Source organism: Lithobates pipiens, unplaced genomic scaffold, assembly GCF_037356315.1.
Source record: "Lithobates pipiens isolate NorthernLeopardFrog02 unplaced genomic scaffold, aLitPip1_a1.2 Scaffold_8, whole genome shotgun sequence".
Lineage (NCBI taxonomy): Eukaryota > Metazoa > Chordata > Amphibia > Anura > Ranidae > Lithobates > Lithobates pipiens.
The window spans coordinates 670324916-670335244 of record NW_027507903.1 but is presented as its reverse complement, the minus strand read 5'-3'; positions in this window follow the sequence as shown (position 1 = coordinate 670335244).

Here is a 10329-nt window from a genome sequence, read left to right as displayed (position 1 = left end):
TCTCCTGTACATACTGTCCACTGTCATACTCTCCACACTCCTCTCCTGTACATACTACCCACTGTCATACCCTCCGCATTCCTCTCCTGTACATACTGTCCACTGTCATACCCTCCACACTCCAAACCCTCCACACTCCTCTCCTGTACATACTGCCCACTGTCATACCCTCCACACTCCTCTCCTGTACATACTGCCCACTGTCATACCCTCCACACTCCTCTCCTGTACATACTGCCCGCTGTCATACCCTCCACACTCCTCTCCTGTACATACTGCCCACTGTCATACCCTCCACATTCCTCTCCTGTACATACTGTCCACTGTCATACCCTCCACATTCCTCTCCTGTACATACTGTCCACTGTCATACCCTCCACACTCCTCTCCTGTACATACTGCCCACTGTCATACCCTCCACACTCCTCTCCTGTACATACTGCCCACTGTCATACCCTCCACACTCCTCTCCTGTACATACTGCCCACTGTCATACCCTCCACACTCCTCTTCTGTACATACTGTCCACTGTCATACCCTCCACAACCCTCTCCTGTACATACTGCTCACTGTCATACCCGCCACATTCCTCTCCTGTACATACTGTCCACTGTCATACCCTCCACACTCCTCTCCTGTACATACTGTCAACTGTTATACCCTCCACACTCCTCTCCTGTACATACTGTCCACTGTCATACCCTCCACACTCCTCTCCTGTACATACTGTCAACTGTTATACCTCCACACTCCTCTCCTGTACATACTGTCCACTGTCATACTCTCCACACTCCTCTCCTGTACATACTCCCCACTGTCATACCCTCTACACTCCTCTCCTGTACATACTGCCCACTGTCATACCCTCCACATTCCTCTCCTGTACATAATGTCCACTGTCATACCCTCCGCATTCCTCTCCTGTACATACTGTCCACTGTCATACCCTCCACACTCCTCTCCTGTACATACTGTCCACTGTCATACCCTCCACACTCCTCTCCTGTACATACTGCCCACTGTCATACCCACCACATTCCTCTCCTGTACATAATGTCCACTGTCATACCCTCCGCATTCCTCTCCTGTACATACTGTCCACTGTCATACCCCCTCACTCCTCTCCAGTGAGGCCCAGAATGAAAAAGACAGAAAGAGAAAGTACTGCAAGGCCGGGAATGACAGTGTGTTTAGGGGAGACAATGCATGGGTTACTATGAAGAGCTAAGAGGGGAGGGGACATTGAGTAAAGTCCAGGTGGGAGTGGTACTATATAAGAAGGAGGCGGGACTGGGCTGGGGAACAAAGTTGTGGAGAAAGAAAGGAGGTTTTTCCCTCACTGCTCCTCCATTATGGCTGTCTCAGCTTATTTTACACTGTTGGAATGGCGCTGAGCAGGGGACCAGAGGGCGGCACAGCCGGGTGGCAGCAGGGATTGATGATCAGGCGAGCGGACCGCGGAATGGAGGTGAGGTGCCCACATGCAGGTGGCAGCCTCCCCCAGCAAAAAACTGATTCATCAAACCCAGGGCCATCTTTAATATTGACTGGACCCTGGGCAAAACTTTTCTTGGGGGCCCCCCATGCAGTCTTGCTCTCCACCTGCTCTGAGACATACAATAAATAGCAGCTAGACTGGTTGCTAGAAGTTACAGCACACATTACGGCTCACTGATTAGTTGCTAGAGGTTACAGCACATGATTTCTGCTTGTTGATTGGTTGCTAGAGATTACTGTGGATATGACCTGAGGGGAGCATGATATACATATCAATACCGTTGGCCGCCCCTATTTACATATGAATGCCGGTAATGTACATGTAAACACATCGTCTGCAGTTGAGTCATCTTTACACAACAATAGGGCAGAGCTGGGCAGCATGAGTAGAAGCACTTCACACTGAGATATCGGGACACAGCACAGGACTAAAACTTCAAGGGAATTTAAACCAGAATATTTGGCAAGTATGAGGCAGCTGCTTTGGGCCCCACAACAATGACAGGGCCCAGGGCAGCTTCCCCTTTTGCCCTGCCTTAAAAACGGCCCTGATCCAACCACTGCAGCGAGGGTCCGGGCAGACACACCACCGCCAGCCGAGCTCGGTGGGTGGGGTCACAGCCCGCCATGGCGCCTCTTTCCCATCTGTACATTGTGGGATTGAGGGACACTCGCCCCCCCCCCGCTTCGGTTGCTACTAGGGGGGATGCACGGTGGGGGACAAAGAAGCCACGGCAGGCACGGATGTTGGGCCGGTAGTGGATGAGGTCGGCAGTTCCACAAGTGGGCGGGGCCTATCCGGGCAGCAGGGAGCAAGCAAAAAAAGCACAGGGGGAGGTAAAAAAGCACAGGGTGGAGAGGCGGAGGGCACAGGGGGACAGTGTAGAGCATGGGGTTTGGTGGAGAGCCCAGGAGGGAGGAGGAGAGCACGGGGGGCTGGATAGCACTGGGGGAGAAGTGGAAGGCACAGGGGGCAGCGAAGAGCATGGGGGAGGTGGATATCAAAGGGAGAGAGAGGCAGAGGGCACAGCAGAGAGAGAGGCAGAGGGCACAGCAGAGAGAGGCAGAGGGCACAGCAGAGAGAGGCAGAGGGCACAGCAGAGAGAGGCAGAGGGCACAGCAGAGAGAGAGGCAGAGGGCACAGCAGAGAGCATGGGGGAGGTGAATATCACAGGGAGAGAGAGGCAGAGGGCACAGCAGAGAGAGAGGCAGAGGGCACAGCAGAGAGAGGCAGAGGGCACAGCAGAGAGAGGCAGAGGGCACAGCAGAGAGCATGGGGGAGGTGCATATCACAGGGAGAGAGAGGCAGTGGGCACAGCAGAGAGAGAGGCAGAGGGCACAGCAGAGAGAGGCAGAGGGCACAGCAGAGAGCATGGGGGAGGTGCATATCACAGGGAGAGAGAGGCAGTGGGCACAGCAGAGAGAGAGGCAGAGGGCACAGCAGAGAGAGGCAGAGGGCACAGCAGAGAGCATGGGGGAGGTGCATATCACAGGGAGAGAGAGGCAGAGGGCACAGCAGAGAGAGAGGCAGAGGGCACAGCAGAGAGAGAGGCAGAGGGCACAGCAGAGAGAGGCAGAGGGCACAGCATAGAGAGAGGCAGAGGGCACAGCAGAGAGAGAGGCAGAGGGAACAGCAGAGAGAGAGGCAGAGGGCACAGCAGAGAGAGAGGCAGAGGGCACAGCAGAGAGCATGGGGGAGGTGGAGAGCACTGGGTGGGTTAGAGAGCACTTTGTGGGGGGTAGAGAGCCCTGTGGGGGCAGTAGAGATAAGCAGGATAGGAGGAGCAGTGGGGCGGCTGCATATAGAAGAATTATTCTCTCCATCTTCCTCCCGCAGTACCTGAAAGCCTGCAAGAGGGAGAGGAGTAGAAGCAGGCATTCAGAGACTGTGGGAGGAAGATGGAGAGAATGATTCTTCTATATGCAGCCCCCCCCCCCACCACTGCTCCTCCTGTACAGGTTACAGGTGGCCACACTTACTTTCTCTCTGATCCGGGGGCTGCATCAGGCTCCTCTCCCCTTCGTGGTCACGCCCCCAGGCACCAACGGCTTAACTCTACTGGTGGCCGTGGAGAGGTCTCTCCTCTAGCTCCTCCCCCCTTCATGCCTCAGGCCAATGGCTGAGCCTGAGCTGAACTGGCAGCCGGGCAGCCGCGGAAAGGTTAGGGGACTGGCACGGGCTTAAAGAGCAGCCTGCCTTGGCCCTACAAGCAAGGACATGCGGCCCGGCGGCCCCGGCCCACCGGGCAAATGCCGGTTTGCCCTATGGCCAATCCGGGCCTGCCCATACTTCAGGTACACAACTTTATGGTGGGTTAGGCGTGACGGATAAGGGGGGGGGGGCATTTATGGTCTAATCGGACATAGAATCCGTGTTCCGCTTGCTTACAGTCATTCAGAGAGCTTCGGCTGGGGGATAGATGCTGACAAGAGGATTTTTTATTTGGATCGGTGCCAGCCCATGGGTTGCTCAAGTTACCGGGCCATGGTTAGATGTTTAGTTCTTTACTGGAATGGGGGGATAGAGACCTGTTGGTCCCTGATTCAACCATACATGAATGGGATGTTTTGTATGTAGGACCCTTACCCATTTAAACGGTTGAACGGGGAACATAGGGATGGTTAGAAGGTTTGATATAAGTTTTTAGCCGCATATAATGGATGATCGGTTTGGATGCCAGCCCGGTGAGTAAGTTCGATAGGGAAGGGGTCATAAACACGGCGTGGTCAATGAGTTTTGTTTTTTTCTTTTAGGGGCAAGTGGTGCAGAACCTTGGCCCCAAGTTTTGTGGGGTGGAAGTGGGGTGTTCATTCACAAACTGGGGCTATTGGAATTTTCCAGTGGTTCTGGCTATGGAGCTGTGGTAAGGGTCATGCAGGAACCTGACATGGAGCTGAATTGTGATTACGTGGATGTGGTTCACGTGGGCAATAGCATGTTCGCTTTGTCACAACTAATCATGCGGCGGCTATGCCATTTGGGGTTGCGCTGAGTGCAGTTGAACATTTTCTCTATGCTATTATATTACGGACATCGAAAACACAGGGGCTTACTCCTTGCCTCTATTTTCAGTGGGACAGGTTCAGAGAGTTAGCTGGCCACAGAGAAGGGAGGAGTTCCCTACTCAGGCTGGATAGGGGGTATGGCATTGGAGTAAGCACAGGAGGTACCCGGGCAGTCAGTCAGTGAGTCCACTTGGGCAGCTTATGTGAAGGTATGAAAGGAAGGGTGTTTTTTTGGTGCAGGAGTCTGAGGTCAAACATGGCCGTGTGGGGGGTAAGGTTGTTGGTTTGGTACTTTGGTTCCAGGAACATGGTAAACGGGGAGGTTGGTGTCTGGCATTGAGAGGAAACTGACGGGTTTGTGGCTTTTGTTTAAGCTGCTGGGCAGGGTGGATTGAACAAAGGAGTTTGGGTTGGACAGTTTAAAAAACAAAAAAAATGAATGAGGATCAAAGGGTTAGAGGGGTGGAGGTGCTGTGGTTTGTGGTACCAGGTTGCAGTGTATGCTCTGGGAAAACGGCAAAGGAGTTTCTAGGTTTTAGAACAGATGGAATGGGGGGGGGGGGGGCGGTTAATGCAGCACAAGGCTGGGAAGTATTGGTCGAGGTTCCAGTTCATGTGGGTGTTCTGAAAATGCCACTGGGATGCAAGGTTGGATGGTGCAGAATACACTTCACACTCCTTCCGCATAGGGGTGGCTGTGGAAGCTGCCAGATGTGGGTTGGATGAGGCAGTGGTAAGGAGGACTGGTAGGTGGGAAGCGAGGAGATTCCGTACTTACATATGCCTTCACTTGGTGGTGGAATAAATATATAAAAAAACAAAAAAAAAAAAAAAAAAAAGTAAGAGGAGGTGGGGGATTGGCTGTACATGCAAGCTGTGTTGTTTGAGGAGTGGGGTAAGTTGGTTTAGATTAAAGTTGGTGCTGCCTTTGTTTGGCAGTTTTTCGTCCAGATGGAGGTCTTATATGCCTTGTCTGGATTTCTTGGTCATTTGTATGTTTGTTGGGGGGCCAAGAGAGCAGATGTGAGACTGGTTGGCAGACAGTTGGGTATCTAAAGGAGGGAGACATGTGTTCACTGGCTAGGGGTATACGGGTTGAGGTGGAGCAAGATGGTATCGGAAGTGGAACATTAGGCGTGGCGGGATAGACTGCCGGTTGGTTGGGTATGCATGCAGGTGGTGATGCTTTAGGGACGATCAGGGAGATTATCTCGGACGTAATGTCAGAAATTTTAAAACTTCGGATGGTTTTTCTAACACTATGCTGCTGGGGTCCGACATGGATCTGTAGACGATGAAGCTCATGGCATGGTCCGTGGCGAAAAGTAACAAGGCCTGCATCGAAGTTTATCAGGTGGTGGGGAGGTTTGTGGCTCAGAATGGGGGCATGGTGATCAGGCAAGTAGAGGTGGAAACTAACATGGGCCTGTAATTGAGGGCGTTGGCATACACCTCTCTGTAGTGGTGATTGTTGGCTGGGCACTGGGGCTGCAAGATGGGATCCAACGGGCCCTGGGGGTGTGGGGGAGCCCTTAAGGGTAAGGTGTCATCCTTGCGGGCTGTGGCTGTGTTTTGTTGGTCTTTGACGGTGGCAGTAAAAATATGTGATGGAAAGGGATGGGGGCTCATCGGTAGTATGTGCCCCTCCTGTGTATTCAAGTGAAAGGTTAGCTGGAATACTGTAATGGTTGCACTGCGGGAAGGGGGTTGTCTCCGAGCTGATTATCCGCTGGAGGCCTATCGTGTGGAAAAAGGTCCCGCAGTGTATTGGTGGAGTGTTGGAGTTCCGGGGTGCCGTCAAAGACCAACAGACTGGAGTTAAACAAGTTGTTACGGAGGTGATATTTTGGTATATATTTGATATTGCAGTTATTTATATGGTGTGAATAATAAATAGGCTGCTATGGCCATTTATACTCCAAAATTAAGGTGTGGTCTCATCATTTTAGAAGGGTAAGAAATGGGGATGTTGGAGTACAAGTGGTATAGCAGTAAGAGGCAAGTTGGGTACCTCTGAACTACACTGGTCATGTACATACTGCCCACTGTCATACCTTCCATACTCCTCTCTTATACATACTGCACACTGTCATACCTTCCATACTCCTCTCTTATACATACTGCACACTGTCATCTACTCCACACTCCTCTCCTGTATATATTACCCACTGGCATATCCTCCACACTCCTCTCCTCACATTCTTCCCCCTCTCACACTTTCAACATTCCTCTCCTGAACCATACTACCTTGTTAGCATTTGGGTCTGTGCCCCCTTGTGTCTAGAGGCCATATTACCATCCCGGGGCCCCACAAATGGAAGGACAGCATCTTCCCTGCTAGTGACCCCTGTCCTTTCACCCATTTTGGGAATAATGGTGTGGAGCACTGTCCCTCATGCCAGCTCTTACCACAACTCAGTTACTCTCCAACTGAGCTTGAAGGCTAGGAAGGGAGCTTTGGCAGAACATCATACGGCCTTGCCTTCCGTGGCTCCAGACTGGGTCCCTAGAACTAGCCCTGTGCTGCAACAGGTCCCTGTAAAATAGTTTTCAGCTGCTCAGGGGTGTGCATTTGGATTGCTGGATCACCTCACCCTCAGGACCTTCCTCTCCTGGACACCACCTCTCCTGCTACTGAGCTGGCTGCTCCTTATTTCCATAACAATAACATCACTTACTCTGCTCGCCGAAACATTGACACGTGGTATTCAGAGTAAGTGGTAGAACATTTACAATATGGTAAAACATCCTTTTCATACGCTCCACATGGTTTCTGCTGTGCATATACCTTTTCCAGATCCAGATGCCCCCTATAGTCCAAACATATACAGTACAAACTGTTATATATTGCTTTTGGCATCACTAAGGCTGGGTTCACACCACAGCGATGCGGGAACGCTGCGAATCCGCTGCGTTTTCCCGCATCGCATGACTCCCGCCGGCAGTTCACACTGCCCTATGCGAACGGCTGGGAGTGTCAATGAAAAGTTAATGACACCCCCAGATCCATCCGCATATCGCAGTGCGATCTGCAGACTCGCACAGGAATCGGATCGCATGGTGTGAACCCCCATGCGATCCAATTCTGTTGCGGACCAAAAAAAGGGTCCCGTGCGAGTTTGCTGCAGGAGCGATGCGAATTCAGCCATACTATCTGTATGGCTGAACTCGCATCGCTACGGAGATCGGATGTGATTTGCACTGCAGTGCGGTGCGAATCACATCCGGATCTCCCCCCGCAGCAGTGTGAACCCGGCCTTAAAGTAGAGATGAAAGTATATCCCTGTGTAGCACCCTTTAGGGTGAGCTAGGTTTGTTAGCGTAGAATTGTTAGTGTATGAAAATTTAGTTCAGCTCAGGGCTAAGCCTGAGCTGTGAATCTGGGTCAGAGTTCAATGACTCAGGGCTGGATGACACATGCTAGCAGCCTCTCTGATGCCTTTCTGGGACATTGGAGAATGTTCTAGACATAGTGGGAGGAGGTTAGGAGGGGCTGTTTGGAATATTTATTAGGGTCTCAGCCAATCCCCAGTAAAAGGGCTGGCAGGGGGCAGGCCACCTCATAAATAGGCATGAGTCATGCCAGCAGGGGGAGTCAGGTGGAAGATGGAGATGGAGTGCGAAGGAGGCTGTCGGTGGCCCTCAAGGGTAGGGTGGAGAATCCCAGTTTAACTGCGGCTCCTTAGGGGGTGCGCTACACCTGTATCCCAGAACATGGGGTGCGGGCTTGTCCTAAAACCAATGCAGAGGGCTTGTCAATGTAAAGAAGAAAGGATTGCTCCCAATCAGCTCACGTGAATAAACAAGGTGTAGCCTCAGCCTATATGTCTCCACCAAACCACACACCCTGATGCATTTCGCACCACTGGAGCTTAGTCATAGGATGGGTGGGGTGAAATGCATCAGGGTTTGTTCCTTTGCATAGAACATTAGTCCATCCCTTCAAGGGGTCTTGTTCTGGGGTGAATCTAATGACAGCACACGACTACCTCTCATGGGTAGAATCCAACCCTGACAACCACAACACTCCACCACACCATCCTTCCTCCTGAATTTATAACTCTCTGCCAGACAGACAGGAAGTAATCAAGACTAGAGGAGACACACTGTAGCAGAACATACACTGTATTGTCAAAAGTATTGGGACACCTGCCTTTACTCTCGCATGAACTTTAATAGCATCTCAGTCTGTAGGGGTTCAATATGGAGTTGGCCCACCCTTTAGAACTATAATAGCTTCAACTCTTCTGGGAAGGCTGTCTACCAGGTTTAGGAATGTGTCTGTGGGAATGTTTTTTTACCATTCTTCCAGAGGTCAGAAACTGATGTTGGATCAGAAGGCCTGGCTTGCAGTCTCTGCTCTAATTCATCCCAAATGTGTTCTATTGAGTTGAGGTCAGGACTCTGTGCAGGTCAGTAAAGTACCTCCATCCCAAACTCACTCATCCATGTATTAATAGACCTTGCTTTGTGTACTGGTGCACAGTCATGTTGGAACAGGAGTAGACCATCCCAAAGCTGTTCCCACTGATGTTGACAGTGTCTCCTGCCTAGGATGGAACTTTCCTGCAGTGACAGCCGGTGTACTCTGTGGACTTGGGACAGGCTCACAGGGCTCAGCACAGCACGATGTCATGCTGTCCTGTGAGCCTGTCCCAAGTCCGCAGGAAAGTTCCATCCCAGACAGGAGACACCCCAGGCACTGTCACCATCAGGGTCACCAGGAGTCTGTATGGATGACCCCACCTCCCTTTGATGCCACGGGGAAGCCCCCGTGGCATCAGAGGGGGCGGAGTCACCCATTTACATGACCGGGTGGCCCTGCCCTCCGCTATATAAGAACTGTCACAGAGAAGACACGTCAGTTGGCGTGAGCCTCTCATGGAAGCGGAACATTTGCAGCTTTTTTAATTTTTTAATTTTTTGGTTCATCGGGCAGTGTGAATGTATATCGTGGGACATTTTTATTTTTTAATAAAGGACCCAAGCTGTGTCTTGTCTTTTTTACCATTTTTGACACTTTTTTTGTGAAATGGTAGGGATATAGTGTACCCCATTACCAATTCACATGGGGGAGGCCGGGATCTGGGGGTCCCCTTGTAAAAGTGGGCTTCCAGATTCTGATAAGCCCCCGTCCGCAGTCCCCCACAACCACGGGGCAAGGGTTGTGGGCATGAGGCCCTTGTTCCCATCAACATGGGGACAAGGTGCTTTGGGGTCAGATCCCAAAGCACCCTCCCCACGTTGGGGGCATGTGACCTAGTTACGGTTCAGGAGAGGGGAGACTGCTCTCTCGCCCCCCTCCCCTCTTTTCCTGTAGCCTGCCAGGTTGTGTGCTGGGATAAGGGTCTGGTATGGATTTGGGGGGGGGACCCTACGCTTTTTTTAAAAAAAATTGGCGCAGGGTTCCCCTTAATTTCCATATCAGACCTGACACGCCTGGTATGGATTTTGGGGGGACCCCCACTCAATTTTATTTTTTTTGGTTCGAGGCTCCCCTTAAAGGGCCTGGTAATAGACTGGGGGAGGGGACCCATGCTCTTTTTTTTCAATGAGTTTTATCCATATTGCCGAGATCCGACAATTCATTACAGCCGAGATCAGTTTTAAATGACAATTTTTCCTTAAGAAATTTAATTTTGCTGTGGTATTGTTCTAAATGCGCTACTTTACAGGCATACTATAGACACCCCCAGGCACAATATTTAAAGAAATATTTCATTTTTATTGTTTCACTTGCAAAAAATCACTGTTCCCAAACAAAAAAACTTTAGTTTTTAAAACTTTTTTTTGCATTGATACATGTCCCCTGGCGCAGGACCCAGG